Raw genomic sequence first — 21,486 nt, 5'->3', positions numbered from 1 at the left:
ATCTCGAGATGAATAAGAAAGCAGAAAAAATAGGAAATAATTCTTACAAGAAAAGTGTTTTTTTTCCCCGTTTTCCCTTGAAGCACGAACTAAATCATTACTTTGAATTCTTTCCTGGTATTTTATTTCATTTTCTATTTTTTTTTGGCATTTCGTATACTAATCAATCTACTGAATGATATTTTTGTTTTCCGTATCCATTACGACGTCACAGGTTATGGATGTTTGTTTCATCTTCGAGAAGCTTATTATTATCATTATTTATTTTTTGCATTTTATAACAAAAATTTGTATTTGTGTTTGACATCATTATAGTGCGTGAGTAGATATAGACCAATATTGATTTAATGGATTTTAAACATACAGTAGTTATTAATTTTCCTCTGTTTAAAGAAAAATACCAACTATATATACTGTATATACAGAATATCTAATAGGTATTAAACTTGTATTAAGTGATTAGTATTGAATAATTACAAATTTTTTTTTAAATAATTCAAATAAACATTTTTTTGTGAAAATATTGATAAAATAACATAAATACACGCGCATCTAAAGTTTTGAAATATTATTGAGCATTTAAAAATGTTTAAAAACATTAGTACTATTTATACACACTTTATCCACATGTATCATGTTATGTACACATTTCATTCGAAGGTAAAATGCAAAAAATATAAAACTAATATTTTGTAGCACTGAAAGACTTAAATATTCAGTTATTGTAATGATAAAACACAGGAAACGAATTTCAATGAATTTCTTGATTAATGTATATCTCTACGATTATGGCATGTTTTTTGGTGTTGCGATCGTCTTACATATTCGAGTTAAACCTCTTCAAGACGCATGCGTACCGTATGTTGACGTATTTGACAAAAAATTCGCCAACATATATATATATATATATCGGTGATCAAAAAATTCTTAAATTTTTTCTTCAAATTTTCAAGGTCCAAACATAAAAAAATTTTGAGACTCTGAGAAGATGCGAAAAGTGGCAAAATAATTTTTTTTAAAGTATTCAATGGGCAAAACCTCAGCGAATTTTATGTTATCATAGGGTAAATTATTTGAATACGATAAAAATTTCACAAATTTACGTGTTTTTCAATCAGACAACCATATAAAAATATTTTGATTCTTATTATTTAATTTTTAGTTTTTTATTTCTACGTATTTATTTCAATTAGTGTTACAATTTATAATTTATTTTTAATGACGATTTATATAACTGATTTTCATTATGATTTATTATTGATTTTCGATTACTTTTTACTATTAATTAGAATTATTCATCTTTGTTATTAATTTTAACTATTCTTTTTACTATAAATTTTAACTATTTTTTTTATTAAAAATTTGACTATTCTTTTTATTATAAATTTAAAGTATTATTTAATTTTTAACTTTAAATTTTTGTATTTACCTTGTTTATTATTATTCTGCTTATTATTATTCTAAGCCGAATTTCCCCTTTCCTGCTGATCATTTTCCATATTTTATTTCTATTCCAGAATGTCGAAGCCTTATCTCTCTCGACACTCACATCAGCTGGCTTGATGATGATGAAGTAAAAACATAAGATATATTTGACGTATACAGCCCGATAAAATAAACTTAGTGACATTGAATGGCAAAAACCGGCTATTCATGAGAGTTTTTTTTTTGAGTACGTTACTGTATTAATCACCAAGTCAAAAAAGTCATGGTCTTATACGAAGATAAATACTTGGTAATTAGATCAAAGTTATAAACGTTACTTCAAAAAATATATTTAAATATGTACGATCTAATTCCCAGTGAAAACAGCTTTAATCAAACATAGAGAAAGAGCCAAAAAGCAACTTGTTGATCACCGAGTAAAACGTTGAAAGGCTCGTTTGCCATCATGGCATAAATATATATGTAAGTAGTAAATGGACCCGTGATCCGCGTGATATACAACGGGCAACGTCCTTGCGTTTTCGTGACATAATAGTCATAAGCTTACACGGTCATTCGATTTCTGAGCACGCCACTCAAAATGTTCTCCATGTGACCCCTCAGCTTCGCTCGCTGAGAGAGAGAGAGAGAGAGAAAAGCCAATATACCCTTCATGGCTTTCGTTCGCAATAAAAGCCATACTGTACCGTGTAGTAGAACGGTTAAAAGCCTCTATAAAGGCTTGCAATGGAGGATCGAGGGGGAAGAGGATGTGTGATGGCGGTTTACAGTGATAACTTTCCATTAAGGAGTCAGGACCAAAAGACCGAACAGAAGCCGCAACTGACTATACCTCCACTAAACCGACCAGAGAACACCACCCCATATATTCGTATGAAACCTTACATTACGTGTAACGCAACTGTAAACGCTCGGGTAAAATAAACGAGCGATTCGCACGTGAAAACTCAATCAAGAGGAATTTAATGTTTGTATGTGTTTGTAAAAGGATGGTTGGTTGAAGAGGAAAGGAGGAAACGTGTGTTACAGCAACTAAGCAATATAGAGACTGCGTAAGAGACTGGAAATGTTAAGCAAACCATGGGTTTTCACGCGAGATTTAATTTAAAAGCAACAAGGTGAGCACTCGCTCTGGACAACGTTTATATTAAAAAAATAATAAGAAGAAAATTTCTAATAAAAATATTTTTTTTTTGGCGAGAAACATGATTGGGGGTTGGTTGATTATTTGTTGACATGGAGATTATTCCCAAGGTTGGTTTCCATGTTGGCTTTTGGTTCTGTATTATTTAGCAGTCTGTGGAATGAAATCTCGTGTTCAAAAGGGAATATATATTGGGAATATCAATAACTGAAGGGAATCAGATTTCATCATTGAAAGATGGTGCGTGAAAAGTTGGATAATTATTATCGAGGGTTTGGATTGATGTTGATGATTTCGGCCCTATTTATCCCATGCTACCATGCGTGGAAAAGCATGATCGAAGTAACAAACAGTCCTATCAGTCTGGCCGGAAATGGGGGCAGTTAATTAGTTGGTCCAATGTTTAGCGAAATGGAATTAAACAATCCAATTATAATGAATTGGTTCGCAGTTTTTATTTCGGAATGCCCCTTTAAACAGGGTCTAATTCAACGTTCCTTAAACTTTTCCACTTGCAGACCGGTATAAACGAGAGAAATAATTTGCAAACAAGCAAAAAAAAAAAAAGAAAAATGTTCTGCTTCTGACTTATTACATATTTATTACCAATATTAAATCGTTGAGCTGAGATGACTACTGTCATCTATCGTGTACAAACAAAACTAATTTTGTTATAATTCTTTAAAATCAAATTTTTTGTTGGTTTTGAATCGGTGTGCAGCGTGAGTTGAATTATATATGAAAGAAAGCTATATATATATTTTTTCATGCTGTATACACCGGTGAAAATTTTATGTGGCTTAATACTGGTTGCTTTCTTTCTTATATTTGCCGTAGAATGTCTACAATGACTTTCTAATATATAAAATATGCTAATATGTGCGAATATGCCAGGATACTGCTCGGTACGAGCTGGATGAACAATATCTTATCTTCTTCATTCCGCTCGTACGGAGCAGCATCGAACAGGGAAGCTTATGGGAGTCTATAGACTCTGTACGCCTTAAGAAAATGCATCTACTTCAGTTATTGAGTCAGTACCAAATATGGGGGGGGGGGAACTTTAGCTGAACCTAACGGGCAATACGATATTTTGTTTCAGTCAACTCACTACGCTATGCAATGGTTTTTCGTATTATAATTTTTCATAGATGGCAGTAGTGTCCTATGTTACAATAATAAGGTCTATTAACATGCATACAAAAAATAGAGTTGCACTGGACCTTTGCTCCGTCTATCAAATAAAAACAAAACAATGTGTAATAAATCGCACTTAGAAATAGATTTGAGTGCTGTGGTTTTCAACTAATTTTCCGCAGAACAATTTTTGGTATGATACTAGCATGAAGTTTATGCCTCACAATACCAGCTTCTTAGCAGTTATCTTTCACGCGCCGAAACTGAAATTAAAAGGCAATAAGATATTTTGTGGCAGACAACCGAATACGGTGTGCAATGTTCTTTCTTTTCTTTTAGATGGCATTACTCTAGGAATGTTTAATACGAAATTGATTAATTTAATTGGTTCTTAAAACCACTTCAAAGAATAGAAAATTTCTCGTGTCACGTGACAGGACGGACAGTGGTATCGGAGGTAGAGGTACTAGGGCACCGAAAGCTTTTCTTAGCCCAGGTCTGGCAACTCAGAACCAATTCACAAATCAAAATATCTCATAAACAGCCCAGGATAAGCTTTCACAGGTTCAAAACACTTACGACGCACCCCCTGGTCGGAATTCTAATTTTTCGAGAATTATATTTTTATTTATTAGTTTATGTAAAAAATTTGAACAATTCTGAGACGTCTTAATTATGTACCGGTAAGGGAACCTGCAAGGTAACCAGAACAAAAAAGACGCATAAGTGAGAAAGACGTATAAGTGAATAACATTATTTATCTATATCTTATAGATTGGTCAGTGCAGAAAATCGTCTCATAACCGAGAGAAACGTACAAGTGTGTGTGAGAGGTCACTATATATAATGCCTGGTAGTAGTATCAAGCCGTTGATGGTAGGTGTTGTTTCCACACTGCCGTATTCGTGTTCTAACATACCGAACACTTCCTCAGCTCTTTACGACCGAAATGATTAATTCATACAGCGCACATTGATGATTTTTCAATTACATTAACAGGCAGGAAATGTTTTCCAACTCTCCCCCTCTTCCGGCCATCGAGAGCCATTAAAAAACACAGGGAACATTTGTGTTGGGAGAAAAGCAAATATCATTACGTGACTGCTAGAAATATTCGCACGCTAAAGCCGCGAACTCAGGCGAGCACGCGAGCTCAAGGTGTGAGTAGAATCGAGTCAAAAGTCCTGGGTGTGTCTACATAACAGTATCTACTTACAAAACACATGCACAATTTTTCGTTTATATTCTTCTTATTTTTTTGGAGATTTTTTTTTTTCATATTTTTCCACCTGAAAAAAAAACCAGAAAAACTTTAGGAGAAGAAAACCGCATGTGCGAAAATTTACACAAGCTACGTGCCAAAACTTTGTAAAGCTAAAGGGAGATGATGGGATACATCAGGGACTATAAGAAGAGATGTATATAAAGACCTAGTGGGATGGAGGTGAGAAGAGAAGAGAACTTTAGGAGAAAATGGGATGTTTTTAGGAAAATTTGAACAAGCGCCAGGGCCCCGAGATCTTCATGACCGACGTTATCTACTTTGAAAATGCTTGTATGTTAAAATAAGTCTTGAAAAAAAGAAAGAAAATGCGCAAATGTGGTAGAATATTTGAGGAAAACTCGACCTTTGAGATTTTTTCCCACCCTTCTCTTATATATATTCTTACACTTTCTATATACATTTTTTTTTAGTTGTAAAAGAGGCAAATGGAAGTTTCCAGAAATATTATTTCCAGGACCGAGAAGGGAAAAAGATATGCGGTCTGTGTGTGTGTGTGTCTAAAATATGAGAGGGAAATGGCGTTCGCGTGCGTTTAGATCTTTGTGTAAATGTTGCCGAGAAAGATGAAACATTTGTGAGAACATTTTTATTTATTTAAGTATTTTTTTTCTTTCATTTTATGAGTATTTATGTATGCATAGAGACGTGCGTGCGTGCGTTACCATCAAAGATACGCTTACCGTGTCGTAAAAGATGGTTTTCATTTTGAATTATATTGAACGTGTTAAGGGTGTAGAGGCTGTTTTTTTTTTGCAAATTTTTGAGGAGTTTGTAAACGTGTGTTTCTTGCTAGATTTTACTTCATTTATCTTGAATAACGCATGTATAATTATTATTTACAATTAATCAGGGGTTCTTAACCTTTTGTTATCTATGAATTCACTTGACTAACAAGATAAAATATGGACTTTTAGTGCCATTGAGGAGATGGACTTTTTATGAAAATGATATTCAGTGCATAGCTTTGTAAAATTGCAAACAATAAGTTAATTGTTTTCTCATCCAAGCTCAAGAACCCCCTATAAATCTCTCCAACAACCCCTGGTTTAGAACCACTGCAGTGCATTCTCTTCAAACCACCCTGAATGGTAATTTTACCAGAAACGATCTCGTTTCAATCCGAAGCTAAATATAGTCAAACTCTGTTATAACGATATTGAACACTCTATGGATTTTTGTCGTTATGACCAAGGTGGCATACAACAAGTGTTGTCGTTTTCAAGACTCTTTTAAAGTACTAAAATATCGTGAACAGCGTAATCGCATATGTGATTCCAAACTCAACGTACAAACTTTTAGGGGAGGTAGAAAACACAAAAACAAAACAGAATCGTATAAGAATATATGATTGGAATCCTCAACCTGATCAGATGGAGGATAAACGAATATGTAGAAATGACAAGCCAATAATGGGTAGAGTAACACCATGGAGGAATGGAAGGCAAACATATTGAATTCATTTGGGGATTTTTTCCATATTCTTCAATTACACCTCCCTTTCCAAACCAGATCATGGTCTGCAGCTCTGTCTCAATGAAGATATTTCAGCAGCTGATCGAAGAAGATCTGGGTCATGCTGTAAATTGTGCTTGTTCGATTCTTAAGTAACGCTTGTTATAGTGCTGCCATCTGCGATAAATTTTTCAAAGTATGAGTGAAGTGTAATGATTGAATAGTTGTATCATTGTAGGCCTGTTGCTCTCTAGGGCGAGACTTTTTAATGGGGAGATCGGCTCGTATCCCGCCTTGAAGTTGGGAACCACAGAAAACACCAATTGCACCAGGGTATTGTGCATAACCACAGGAAAAAGCGATACATTCAAGAATTTTCAAAAGCTGGTGCAACGATTCAAGATCATAGATGGCGCTGTGGCCATCAAGCTTCGGGGAATTTTGAAAACGCTTAGCAACTTTTAATGAAATCGAAAAGTTTTTGCAATTGTGTACTACAAAGAAAATGAAGCAGCGGGGGTGTGCTATATCCCTGGAACCTTGAGTTTCGACTGTATTTATCTTCTGAAGACGTCACCCATTGTGAATAGAATCGCTTATGAAATTAGTATCATTTTCCTTGTTATTGGTCTTAATCTTTGATTCCTTCCGTGATTATACCATAAAATATTATTATTCCACCATACCAAAACCCTGTACGAATAAGGGAGAGTGTAAACACATCTCTCCTATATAAATCTTTAATCCTCCATAAAACAATTCATGTATATGTTATGCATTGAATTTCAAAATAAAGTCTCCCTGGCACAGAAAGTAGGTGGAGTAAAAGTCCTGAACTTCGTATTGTGTATGTGTGTATATGAACCCATTTCCCACGCATTCAAAACTGCAGAATTTCAAAGAACGCCGAGCAGAAGCTAATTAATCATAATGACTAATTACTGTTTAGTTCCTCCCTCCCCGCCGTCCCCCGTCCCATCGAATTAAGAAGCGTCTGTTACAAACTGCGAAAAACAATGGGCTGGAGGTGGGGGCCTGGCTGCAGTTGCTGCTGCATCCACCTTATCCTTTTCCTGTTTGAAACGTTGATCCGTAGCACTGACAATGAGTAATGGTCGGTGCTCGGGCCCCGTGAAGAAATATACCCCTGGAAAAGACTTATCTCCTCTTTCTCTCTCTCGCTCCTTTTCCTTTTATCCCGCTGTTACAGTACGCCATCTTGTTGTATAATCTAGGTATGCGTTAGGCATTATGCATGTATATACGTACGACGAGACGTATATGGTATAGCAATCGTATCGTTAAAACTAAAAGCGACGAGTAATTCATCAATCATGTCTGTTGCCGGCTTTCTCTCGCTCTCTCTCGTTGGTGAAGATTGGAATTACGTGTAGAAAACTTTCATGCTAAAATTTTTTTTCTCCTCCTATTCCCCTTAATTTCCTATTCATAGAATGTTCTCTCCCCCTCCGCCCCGATTTCTTTTCCGGGAAATTTTTCGACGGGAAAGGGAGGAAAAGAATCCTGAAATTATTTTGACATCCATTTTAAGTGAAATCAAAGCAATGATATCCATTTTAATGGTGATTAATGTGGAATGGATTTTTTTTGGGGGGAAATACGATGAAGGGCCTGTTTGCTGTCTTACAGATGTCATGGGAGAATGATTTTGATTGACTGGTTGGTTATCCGACTTTCACTGCGTTAAAATGCTTTATTGGGCAATAAAATTGCAATACAACTGAAGCACCATGAAATTCCGGTATAAGGAATAATACGCTATGATGAGTGTGTTTAAGGTGTATTTACAAAAGGGGGCTTAGCGGCATGGGCGGAGATACGGGGGCGGCGTGGGTGGCAATGCCCCCCACAGACTTCTAAGTCTATCTCCGCCAATGCTTAGCGGGCTATATCCCAGGGCGGCAAGTTCAGGGATATCAAATTTGAGGAAGGAGTGGTCAAGAAAGTTAGAGTAAAATGAGAAAAGGGTGGCAAAAAATTTCTGTAATAGCCCGCAAGTGGTAAAACCGTATAAAACTAATACATGCCTGCCTGAAGGACTTGGTCAGTGAGTGACAAAACGAGTAACCTACAGAGTTTGAAAGCATGCGAGTTGACCGCTTATTTGAAGAAATAGGTGGTAACACGCACTAAAAAAAACCTCTCCCATTGTAAAGCCGGGTTTTCCTAGGAGTAAAACTTTTGTGCTGTGTGCAGCGTGGAAACGCTGATTGGCTAAAAACCTGAAATAGGACCAATCAGCACTTTTACGCTGCGCGCGCTGAAGAAACCTGCTCCTAGGAAAACCGGGCTTTAGGATTCAACTCGACGATAACCCCTTGATAGTAAGCTGACTCTCCTGACATTTAACCATCGCAAACTAGCAGCAGCACGTCAACATTAACCCGCAAATGAAATTCTTGCAAAGTATCACCGAACACCACGTAAATTAGACAATATAAATTATCAGGATAATAGATACGTAACGAATTAACAGGCATAGATCATTAACAAACAAATTAACAGAATCTTATGTTCATTCGTGGGGGGCAATGCCCCTCACCCAGTGTCAAAGATGGAGGCGACTGATATAATGTATACAGTCGAATCCCGTTTTAACGAATACCGTTATAGCGAAAATCTCGTTTTAACGAACACTTTTCTAATCCCCCAAATATGTTTACATAGTAATAATGCTAGGCAAACTGGAGTTCCTTTATAACGAAATTTCGTTTTAACGAAGTGATTCCTCCGGTCTCTTGGCGTTCGTTATAACGGGATTCAACTGTATATGAGTTGACATCATCATCGTGTCCCCCCAGACTTCCAACGCTATCTCCGCCTATGCTTAGCGGGCTATATCCCAGGGCGGCAAGTTCGGGAGGGGGGGGGGGGTTATCAAATTTGAAGGAGTGGTCAAGAGAAAATTAGAGTAAAATGAGAAAAGGGTGGCAAAAAATTTCTGTAACAGAGCCCACAATCGGTAAAACCGTATAAAACTAATACATGCCTGCCTGAAGGACTTGGTCAGGGAGTGACAAAACGAGTGTCCTACAGAGTTTGAAAGCACGCGAGTGACCGCTGATTTGAAGAAATAGGTGGTAACACGCACTAAAAAAAAAAGAAACCTCTCCATTAGGAGATTCAACTCGACGATACCCCCCCCCCCCCCGATAGTAAGCTGACTCTCCTGACATTTAACCATCGCAAACTAGCAGCAGCGCGTCAACATTAACCCGCAAATGAAATTCTCGCAAAGTATCACCCCCACACCACGTAAATTAGACAATATAAATTATCAGGATAATAGATACGTAACGAATTAACAGGCATAGATCATTAACAAACAAATTAACACAATCCTATGTTCATTCTGGAACTTGACTATAAACCACCAAAAAAAAACAACCCTGTGGTTTTTTTTTCTTGTTATTATGTAATTCATTTCAATTCGGATAACAAAAAAAAGCATGAGGATATCGCAAACAACAATAAAAAGCGGGAACGGGAGCAGGAAAAAAAAAACCGCAATACATTTTAGTGTCACACAAGTAATGAATCCTCTTTTTTTCTTATGCCTTATTCCCTGGTGGTTAGAGAAGTTTTTTCATGTGGTTTTTTGAGTTTTTTATATGGACTAATTAACTTTGTTTTTTCTCTCTTAGAACTTGATAGTTTTTCTTAGTTCCATGGAAAAAAACTAAACAAAAAATATATGCTGTAACTTTTTTCTAAATAGTTGCGATGTTAATATTCCTTAACATCCGGGGTTACACGGCAATGAATTTGAGTCCCTTTTTTGTTGTTTGTTTTCCTCCACTTTCTCCCGGTTTTTCCTCTTAGCTCCACTCGATTCCGCGGGAATCGACCACAGGGTAATTAATCATTTGTTTTTCGTTTTTTTAATTAACTTCGAACACGTACATACATGCGAAGACCAATCAAGTCAGAGGCCGGTTCCGTAGACGAATAATTATAATTGTGGGTGTATATAATTATATAGGATGAGGGGGTGGGGGGATGTGGGAATAATAAATACAGGGTTTTGGGTACATTTAACTTTCGTTGGTTGATGTATCGATATTGTATTTTGCTTTGGCTTATGAGGTTTCTTTATTTTTTTTCCACTTTGGGATGATTTTCCAGTGAGAAGTGGAACTGTGATCGAGAAATACCAGGAAATAAAATACGTTCGACGCCGCTTAATGTGATCACATCGGGACTCAGGGTTTCTGATAACAATAACCGATTACTGTATGTCCGGAAAAATTCTGGTTGCTAGTAAGGTGACCATACATACAGTTCGGTCGAAGGAACGTATGGTAAACGGGTGTTGGAGGAATGGAACTACAGTCGACGACAGGGTCGTTATAACGACCCCATGTCGCACCGTCGAAAACGAAACGTTATATTCGGAGGGATGTTATTTCGCAACTATAAAACATATATGATAGTCGTTCTATGAAAACATTTGGAACTTATCTTACGTTGTGTAATGGAATGGTCACTGTAACGTGGGATCATTATAACGGCCGTCGACAGAACTTTGTCTTTCCCGCGTAATAGGTTGTAAAATACTCAATCGTTCCGGTTTTTTCAAAAATTCTAAAACGCGACTTTCTTTTTTTTTCTGTCTAAGCTAAAAAATCCTGCATTTTTTTTATATTCAACCACCGTGAGGTGGTAGAATGGAACCGGCACGAATCATGATACTTCGTGCACAATACATAGACCCTCCCTTGAGGAAAGTCTCGGGGAAAAAAAGTTTAAACCCGGTCAACTGAAAGAAATTGGCTAAGAACTGGAAAGAAGGGCTTCTTCATTTGTCATATATTTATTTCCCTTCCCGACACGGCTATTGAAAAAGTATCTCCAAGTACATTGGTCACAGCGAATACTACGGAGTGATTACGACATTAACTACGGAAATGTTTGTCAACAAGAGAGGGAGGAGAGAGAAGAACACCTTCTATAGTCTCCTACATAGTCTTGCAGCCTGATGAAAAAAAATGATAGCATCATCCGAAGTCTCGGTAATAATTACAAACGAATTTATTTCCCATGTTATGATATTGATCCGTTCCGTTCTTTGCAAAAGTGATAACAATATCCGAACGAGAAAACATTATCCGCGATTCGAATAAGCGGTGTTGACTGTATTCTGAATAAAAACATTGGGAACCTGAGGAATAATATTATGTTTACAAGCAATTATTAATTTTTCACATACCTTGACTATTACGCATTTGACGAGGTTTTCTTCTGGTATTTCAAACTTATCCTATAATGAGAAAAAAGAACTAATTTAATAATTGAAAGTAGCTTACAAGAAGTTATCTACGAATCAACCAACTATTTATGTACAGGGTGGCACAAAAATTCACATTAAAAACTTTGGGAAAATGTAGAGGGAATCGAGATCCACTCGTACACCAATTATTTGGGGTTCCCAATCGTTTTACGTGGAATAATCTAATGCTTTTGCCCTTTGTGTATGCTCGCCATCACTGTCTTCTATGACCTTAGGGTTAGAGGTTCTTAACCTTGGCTGTAACCAGCGCCGTCTTAACGCATGGGCGCATCCGGATACGGCCTTGGGGTCTCAAGTGCTTGTGGGGGGGGGCGGAGGGGGGCTCAGGAAGGAGACATGCAAATTGGTAGGTAGGCTAATGTAAAGTTTGTCGAGTGGGGGGAGGGGGCGGGGCCCTCCAAAAATGTTTTTCTCGGGGCCCATAATCCACTTCAGACGGTCCTGGGTGCAACACGAATCAAGAAGATGATGGCCACGGGCCCCTTTTACAGAATAATATTCAGTACACAATAATGTAACGGACCGCATAAAATCTTTCCGAGGAATCTTAAGAAGTCCGTGGAACCCAAGGTAAAAAAATGTTTTGAAGTATTTAGGGTTTCCGTATATGGTTTCTCATACGAGAAGTATGAAAATGTGTGTCATTTTGATGCTCTCTTATACTATGAAAACATTATGTAAAGCTTCGAACCACACTGTACAAAAATTCAACACCCAAGTAAGAAAACTAAGAAGATGCAAATACACAGGAACAAAAAATTTTATAACAATATCATGATATAAATATACTTGCGTTTAGGTACATCATGTTCAGTATTATATTAAGGAATCATGGAGAAAATTAATTAAATAATTATTTATGCAAATTAATGAATAAAGATTGCGGATTTGTTATCAACAGAAATGTGATTTCCAATTATTATTTACTAGCTGTAATACCCGGCGCTTGTCCGGGTTTTCTTCAATTACTGAGAGGATTGGAAAAGTGGCAAACCATTACAAAGGCTTGAACTACCATGCATAATACTGGCAGCATTAAAGAAGTGGCAAACTATTGTAATGGCATGCATATGTTTGATACGTATTGTTGGGGAACCACAGTAACCAAAGTAAACATTCCGAAGATTATTGTCAATGCCGAAAAACTATTGTTGCCAGTCGGTTTTTCATCCATTTCGGGCACTTGTCTAGCTCTGATGAACTTTTAAAGCAGCCTATGGTTCAATCTTGGTCCGGTTTGGTACATACGCAAAATTTGGCGACAATCGGTCTAAAATTGTAGATTTGAATAGAGAACGACAGACATACTTTCACATTTATATATAAGATGTGTGACTTCATCATTTTTTAGACTATTTCTTTCTTTGGTGAGTCACAACTTTACTGATACACTAAATCCATTATTGCATCAGGAAACTTTTTTTTTCATGAATATTTTTGTTGCAACAACAATGAATTTTTTTACAGCGTTTGATACCGTGGAACCTTACAAAAAAGCTATCATGTATTCCCAGTTGGAAACCCATGCTTTTGAACCTGATTAGGGGATCATTAAGTTGGTGGACTAACCACACTCGTTGCAGCGGCTTATACTTGAAGGAATATGCTTATGCTGCATCGATTCACCTTCCGTAATTAAAAGTAATGTCACTAACATCCGCTATGGTGGTCCAGTGGTCATAGTGACGGACTCTCATCGCGAGGTCCCGGGTTCAAACCGGCTGAAGTTGGTTTTCTGTGGTTTCCAACTTCTAGCAGATCTCCCCGTTGGGAACTCTCGCCACAGAGAGAAACAGGTCTACAACGGTACTAATATTCAATCGCTACACTTCACCCATAGATGGTAGCACTGAAAATTCAAAAACACGACTCTAGATACGCACTCAGACTGTTAGGCACCTACACACACTCACACTTCCGGCACAACTCAATTTATAGTAAATTACCCATAGCGAGATAGACCGGAGTTGTGCTCGCGCGGTTTGAATGAATGAATATTACAAACGAAGAAAACGTACATACTATGTATTTCTATTCATTCAGATGTATGATTTTTCGATCTTGAGCTGCAGTACACAACAGATCTCCCCGTTAAAAAGTCTCGCCACAGAGAGCAACAGTCCTACAACGATAAATCATTCAACCATAACACTTCACTCATAGTTAGTAAAACTGGGGGCAGATGACAGCACTACACATAACAAGCATTACACAGAAAACAAAAACTTTACGTCAGGTTGCACTACACGTACACGCACATTCCTGCATGTAACGATTGGTTGGGGGGTTCTGCGGGGGGGATGTGGTGTAGCGGTAGTAGGTAGGGGCTCGGGGATCCATGATGCAGCCACCTCGTTGGGCAATTTGCCTGTTGTGGCGTTGTATTTGTATTTGTATTTGTATAGGTGAAAGCTCATTTTAAAGTGATTGACAAACACATTAGATTCCACAAAATTTCATTAAAATAAATTTAATTCCCCACAACATGGATAAACATTTATACACTGGAGCATCAGTTAAGGTTTTACAAGGTATGCAAGATTGCAAATCAGTTCATTTTACAATGGGTATGAATGGCCCTGGGCAGATACATCGATATAACGACGATTCTGCGGACCAAAAAAAAATATTGTTTTAGAGAGAGAGAGAGATTATCGTTATATCGAGAGGTAGATCATTTTTCCTTATCATCAGAAACCACCGAATTGATGCTGTTGTTGGCATCTCTTCCGAATTGCCGCTGTTAGTGCCACAATGAAATGCATTTGTAGGTATTTTATTTGAAGGAAAAAAATTTAATTCATTGTATGATGAATAAGTTGGTTAGTGACTTCCCCAGATTTAGACTATAATGGGAGAAGGGCTGCTAAATTCGTGTAACACACCGACGACAAAACCATAAATGCGGTTCTGGAGAGAGTTATCGTTATATTAAGTATATATCGTTGTAGCAAGACTTCACTGCAGTGCATTTTCAGGTGAAAAAGTCACTAACAAAATTTTCTTGAATATCCCTCACAGACATTATTCATTTATCCACCAACGTCAAAAGACTGAATCTACAGCAGAGAGACTTCATCCAAAGAAAACCGCAATATTTAAAATGCAAAGTAACCAGGATTTTGCCCCTACAGGAGCATGATTCCCGGTCCCGGAATATGCACACTATCGAAAAATACTGAAAAAAATCCTGACTATTAACCCAAAACAAAAATGCTATGACTTCAAAAAAAAAAAAAATCTCTATTCCCTCCAAAAAAAAAAATCGGAATTTTTTCGTATCCGGGTGAAATATCCATCCACGGTGATGTCATCCAAGCTGCTCCAGGTTTTTCTTCCCGGACCGCGGTAAAGGGAAGAAAAAAAAAAACTTTTATGTTCTCGTTGCGTAAAGTACGTACAGCAATAGCCAAGTGGTGAAACTCTTCCCGGTAATACCGGCAGCTCTTTTCTCATTTTTAGAGTTCCTTCGCTCTTTCTTGGTATATATATATGGGAAAAAAGCGAGCGAGGAGTCGGGCTTCCCAGTATTAGGTTTTACGCAGGACCTAATGGCGTCGGGTGCCATCTCAGATTTTTTTTTTATTTATTTTTTTGTGATAGGAGAAGACTTACCTTCCGTCTTTCCGTTTTTTTTTTTTTTGCTTTTCCAGGAGCAGAACCTATTGCCTTTTTCCTCTTTTTCCTTCCCCTCATTCCTTTTATAGAAATGCTCTTCTTCTTCTCACCTCAGTCGAATAGTGCCTATACAATTCATCTTGTTTTGCGGAAAAGAGAAGAATCTTTATTCTTTTTTTTTTAACTCTTAAATTTCTTTCTTTTCTTAGACATTTCCTATTCCTATTTACCAATTTTTTCCCCATTTTTTTTGGAATTTTTTTTTTCCCCCCGAAGACGCCAAAGTTATCAGGAATTTCGAAATAAGTCGAAAGTTCCATCTTCCGCAAGGGGGGGAAAAAAGCAAATTCTTGGAGAAGAGAAGACATAAAATTTTTTAAAGGAAAATTAAAAGAATCGTTTAGATTTTTTTTTAATATAGTATTTTTCTCATTTTTATGGAATTTCGGGATATTATGGCTGTGCTGATAATATTTTTTTACTGGTTGGTATGCTGATTTTTCTCTTCTTCTTTTTATTTTTTTTTTGGATTAATTAATCTGTGAATTTTAAGCGGAATTTAATTTAAGGGACGATAAAATTATGTTTGAAATGTTGTTTCATTCAAATTCACGAGATGGTTCCCGAAGTTCCTGAAAGGAATGTCCTAAGCTTGTTTCTAAAATTAATGTAGAGTAAATATTGATTTCATACCCGACCATTCATTTTTTAGAATTTTAAATTTTATTTTATTTTTGGTTTTCAGAAATGCATTAAAAACATAAATGTTAGCAAAACTTAATTTTTTTCAGATTTTAATTTTTTTGAAGAAATAATAGAAATAATAAAGAAATAGAGTGAAGAAATAATTTTACTTCGTTCAAAATTTTTTAACCAAGATGGTTAAAGGGTATATTCATCTTCACATTCAAATTTTTCCCAGAATTTTATTGTTAAATTTTATGTAATGAATCACACTTTTCCCCGGAGGCACTTTCTCCCGGAAGCCATCTTGAAAACTCCCCGGAAGTTCAACTCTAAATGCTGCCCTCTCATGAAAGCCAGCAAAGTTCATATTCGCCGCATTTCTAACTGAAAACTTACAAAATACTTTAAGTCAGGGCTAAAACATCGTCTATAGCAGAAGGCTTCCGCGCGAAGCTCGTGACGTCATTGAAGAAGGTCATCTCACCTATAGCCATTGGATATACTTCTACTAAACCAGACATGCATCCATATTCCTCTGCGAAACTTCTAATGAATTGGTACATGTTGGAATATGTGCGTACATATAGTGAATCTCCCGCGAAGTTTGTTTCTGTGTAATGTTTGTTATGTGTAGTGCTGCCATCTGCAATCAATTTTTTAAAAATATGAGTTTTTTCTCAACTCATAGTGATTGAAGTGTAATGAATGAATAATTATACCGTTGTAGGCCCACTGGATATACTACAAAAAAAAGGTAAAGATAATGGGTATGGCCGGCCTACTATGTCCATACGTGGGATGATCTTCTTCAGTGACGTCACGAGCTTCGCGCGGAGGCCTTCTGCTAGAGATGGTACTGGCTAAACTCCCTGAGATCAAACGAAAAAATTCTACAGTGAGAAAAAGAAACTCACACGTTTGTGGCAGCAGGGTCTGAAAGGGATAAGAGTCAGAAGAATGAAATTAAGCCGCAACATCTTCGTAAAATGATAATTTTGGAATGGATATGGATATTATAATTTTTATACTGCCCGAATAAACTAGTAAAATTTATTTCGGAATTTTAGAGTGAAAATCCGCTGAGTTGTCGGTGATTGAACATTTTTAGTATGTGCTAAGATAACTTGGTATCCAAAATATTTCAAGAAGAAAATTTCAAAAAATCAAGAAATTCAATAACTTATATCTCAGTTATTCAGACGAAAAATTTTCAATAAATTTCTTTTGGAACAATAGAAAGAGGTGCAAAGATTGCTCGGAAATATTCGATTGGGGGCGTATAAAATTCGTTATTGATATTTCCTCCCACTCCCCTCTGCAGGGATTATCTTTCGGGGGGGGGGGGTTCGTCATAGATGAACTTACTACTCTTGTTCTGGTCGTTTTTGGAAATTAATTGAATTTTCCAATTGATGTTAGAGATTTTTCTGTTTTCGGATACTTTTCGCGAAACAAGGGACTTTTTTTATAACTTCCGACTACTGCCTGCTACTTAAACGTGCACAGAATCCCAAACATCCCCCCGGAGAGTTACTAGCGAAATAGTGCATATAGAGAAGTTTAGTGTGTATTATATTTGGCCTAACGTATTCATTCAAGTGCTACCATCTGGAGCCGCATTCCATTTTCACTCTTATTTATGTATAGAACTGATAGTTTTAGTTAGCTTACCGTTAGACGTTCTTGCGTAAAGATGTCCCCTGGTGTATGAACAAAAATTATTCTCATCTATCAATATCTTCTCACTGTGTAGTAAATATTTTTCGTAATCTTGTGAATTAAGGTAAGAAATGAAAAAAAAGAACAATTTTTATTCAGTCTCTTGCATTTTTAATGTTTACAGTAACGTCGCTCGAGTCGTTCTGTTGACCAGTCTCTTGATCTCAGGGCTACTCGAGATCGATTTGAGTATCTCTCTGTGAAGAGGGCATTAGAGCAGCAATCTCCAAACCGTTGCTGGCGAGCACTACGGTTCTTCCCTAAAGCACCCAGGGTGCTCGACGCTCATATCCGATTTCGTGCTCGCGAACATTTGATAAACGTTCCAATTAAACCCCCCCCCCCCTGTCCGTCCAATTTGCATTCAAGGATTGAAATCATCTTGATTTCATACATTCGTATGTTAAACTTGCTCGCGAGTAGAAAAAGGTTGAAGACCTCGGCCTTAGAGTGATCATGCTAAAGCGCTTGCAATGGAGAGTGGAGTCGTTGTCCATCCCAAGTCGGATACAGAGGAAGGTGAGAGGAGCGATCGCAACAACCATCCTTTGAAAAAAAAAAATTATTGACAAGTGGGGATGGTGAAGGTGGACATTCACCCCTTCAATCATACATACGTTCTTTGATTCGCCCCCCCCCCCCACCCCTGTTCGTGGACCTTGTATTTACTTATGCATCACCTTCAAGCATATAACAGGTTTCGATGTAGGACCTCCATATCGAGATTGGGTTGCTACCACAAAAGATTGGTCATATTGCGAAGAATGGTCATGCTGTGGTCATGTCGCCGTTTCTGTTGTACTCCTGTGTCAGGAAAGTTTCTGACAAGGACGAACCGGGTATCGAACTCGCGACACCTCTAAACATCCTTTGGTACTTTAGGCGAGTATCTTATCGACCTGGGCTACAGCGCCCGCATATAACAGGCTTGCCGTTCGAAAATTCTGTCTCGGAAATCATCGAAAAAAGCAACACAGGATAAGGTTTATTGGCTATGGCAATGATACTGACGTCACACTTTGCTCAAAGTTGGCAGATAACGTAGCACGGGGTGTCAAGGAGACATACCATTACCGAGTCAAGCCCCCATGACGTAAATTCCGATGGGGACTTGAACGGAAACCTGATGAAGCAGTTAAATGGAATCTTATCCATCTCCGAAAATTGCAGATGCGAGTGTCACGTGCTTTGGAAGACGTATAAGGTATTAAATAATATCTTAAATCAAGTTTGGTGATGGGTACTGCTATGAAAACTCATATATCACCGTAGACATTGAACTCAAATGATAATGAAATCCCTGAGAAAAATTGTCAAAACAAATCTGATATGCACGTATTGTACGTGTTACGGTAAATGTGATAAAATCGAATATACTATGCATATGATAATACGGTTACAATGCATGCTCATCAATCGTCTTGGTAAGTTTGATAATTTTATCACTTTCAACGGCGAATATGCATAATACTGAAGCGGTGTTGGTATAAATTTTATAAATACTAAAAACATTATTACTTTTACCTGCGATTATGCATAATAATAAAGTGATGTTGGTAAATTTGATAAAACTTGAAATTTATTACATATACCTGTGATTATGCATAATAACCTTAGTGTAATTGGTGAATATGATAAATATGAAGAAAATTCTAATATGTGTGATGAACAGAGCCCGGATTATATGCACTAAAAATGATAAAATTGGAAATAAAAACACTGAAATGTGCACTGAAAAATGCTGAAAGCTGATGCCACTAGACAACGAAGGCAAGGCATTTCAATCTTTCCTTAGAGCTCCTGTGCACTGAACGGAACAGTACAAGGACGGCCGGACCTAACTCAGGTCAAGCTCACAATTGCTGACACTGCCACCAGATGGCGACTAGTCAAAGCATGACATCACTCTCCTATATAAATTTGGAGTTGAATTTTTTCTCTTTCCTAAATTCATCTTCGCGTCACAAAAGCTGTTTAAAAACATTCACATTGATAGCGGAGAGTGACGTGATCCTTCGATTAGTTGCCATCTGGAGTCAGTAATTGTCAGCTTGATTGAAATGCATTGCCTTTGTAGTCAAGTGGTCTAAGGCCTCTCACCCGGGAAGTGAGAGGACCTGGGTCCGATTCCCAGCAAGAGCAGTTGAATTTTCTCTCATTCCTAAATTCATGTTCCCATCAGCCAGTTGTTAAAAACCTTCGTATCGATAGCGGAGAGCGACATCATCCTTTTGACGATTTATCGTGTTTACCAACGACGCAATGCTTGGGTATTATGCACAATCACCAGTAAAATTGATTAATTTAGGGGAAATTTATCAAATTTACAAATGACGCTTTGATACTTACTATGCATAATCGTCAGAAAAAATTGTATATTTAAGGAAATTTACCAAACGCATTTGGTAAGTATTCATAATAACCGTATTTATCGTATTTCCAGTAACACACATATTCTCTTCCTCATACGCCAAGGGTGAAAGTTGTTCAACCCCCCCCCCCCCCCCCCCGTAGAATCTTTCAAAAGTTAAATACATCTCTTTACCAACCTCAAAACAGAGATAAGTTTCAAAAGCCACAAGTTTTGGTCTTATAAGCCCTTTCGTTGGAGAACTCTCATTGAGTATTCGGTACCATATTAGCCAACGCCCCGATAGCAGCACTCTGCAAACTCCCTGCACCGTCTCCACGCAGTCCTCGTCCTATCCTGCCTTTTACTACGTGTAATTAGAAACTCTATCCTGAAATCATTCGGTGAAAATTATTAACGGCTCGTGTCACTTTTAGCGTCACCGAGAGAGGAGTATCCGATTCCCCGAGGCCTCGTCACGGAAGCCTTTTCCCTCAAGTCAGTAAATCTTAGTCAAAGACGAGATCAGGACCATCTTCTTCCCAATTTTCTGGTTCTGGAACTCGATACCCGGCGTTTCCAGTGCGTATGTATATGTATAGTGTTGGAGTTTGCGAAATGTTCCAAAAGGGCGGTGCCGTCCTGGTGGTGGTGGTGCCTGAATGATTCCATTTAATGCAGGAGGGTTCGATATTCACTTTCTAAACCCGCTCGAATCTCTCTTTCTCCGATAGGCATACATGCCATTTAGAGGTTTCGGTGCTTTAGAATAAATCATCGGAGAACTCTTGTATATGGCTGACTTGAAATGTGCTGTCGGAGACCGATTCAGGTGGGAATTTTCGAGACCTTGCGGTGACATAGAGAACCTGGAGTTTTCCGATTTAGGAGAAGCAACGCCAGAAACTTTCCTCGTGTTAATTCTAAATTTAATTGTATAAGTTTATATACATAGCCTAATCATCTCTAAAAGGACACCTGGATTTTGAAGTTTCGAGTCTTAACATGCTATAACTAGTCTAAGGTGTATAATTTTCAAATAAATCTGAATGTCTAAAACAGCGTTTCTCGAGTGAGACACCGTCAGGAGTAACAGATCTCCCCTTGGGGGATCCTTAGAACTGTGTCTCTTAACAATTTTTTACTCGTGACCCTTCAGGACCATATTTTCTTCTCGTGGCTCCCTGTTTTATTCAGTTCCCTGGGATAGATAAATCTGAGGACAGTAAATCTAGCAGCCCCCAGATACTTATACAAAGGCAAACACAAAGTCCACAACAGGCAAAATGCCCAATGAGTTGGCTGCAACAAAAAAGACGCCCATAAAAAATATGGAT

At 37.5% G+C, this 21,486-nt stretch overlaps 1 long non-coding RNA gene across 1 annotated transcript in view; it reads right to left on the bottom strand.

Moving 5' to 3' along the window:
* Positions 1 to 21,486, bottom strand: part of LOC149088478 (uncharacterized) — a 197,830-nt gene that overhangs the window by 48,401 nt on the left and 127,943 nt on the right. Inside the window, exon 4 of the long non-coding RNA XR_016195405.1 lies at positions 11,695 to 11,745. This is a non-coding gene — a long non-coding RNA (uncharacterized LOC149088478). The remainder of the gene's footprint in view (positions 1 to 11,694; positions 11,746 to 21,486) is intronic.

Source organism: Pholcus phalangioides, unplaced genomic scaffold (assembly GCF_987345545.1).
Source record: "Pholcus phalangioides strain wild (caught in Gottingen) unplaced genomic scaffold, Ppha-v1.0 ptg000003l_1, whole genome shotgun sequence".
NCBI lineage: Eukaryota > Metazoa > Arthropoda > Arachnida > Araneae > Pholcidae > Pholcus > Pholcus phalangioides.
The sequence above is the reverse complement of the archived record's forward strand: the minus strand, read 5'-3'. Positions and strand labels throughout refer to the sequence as shown.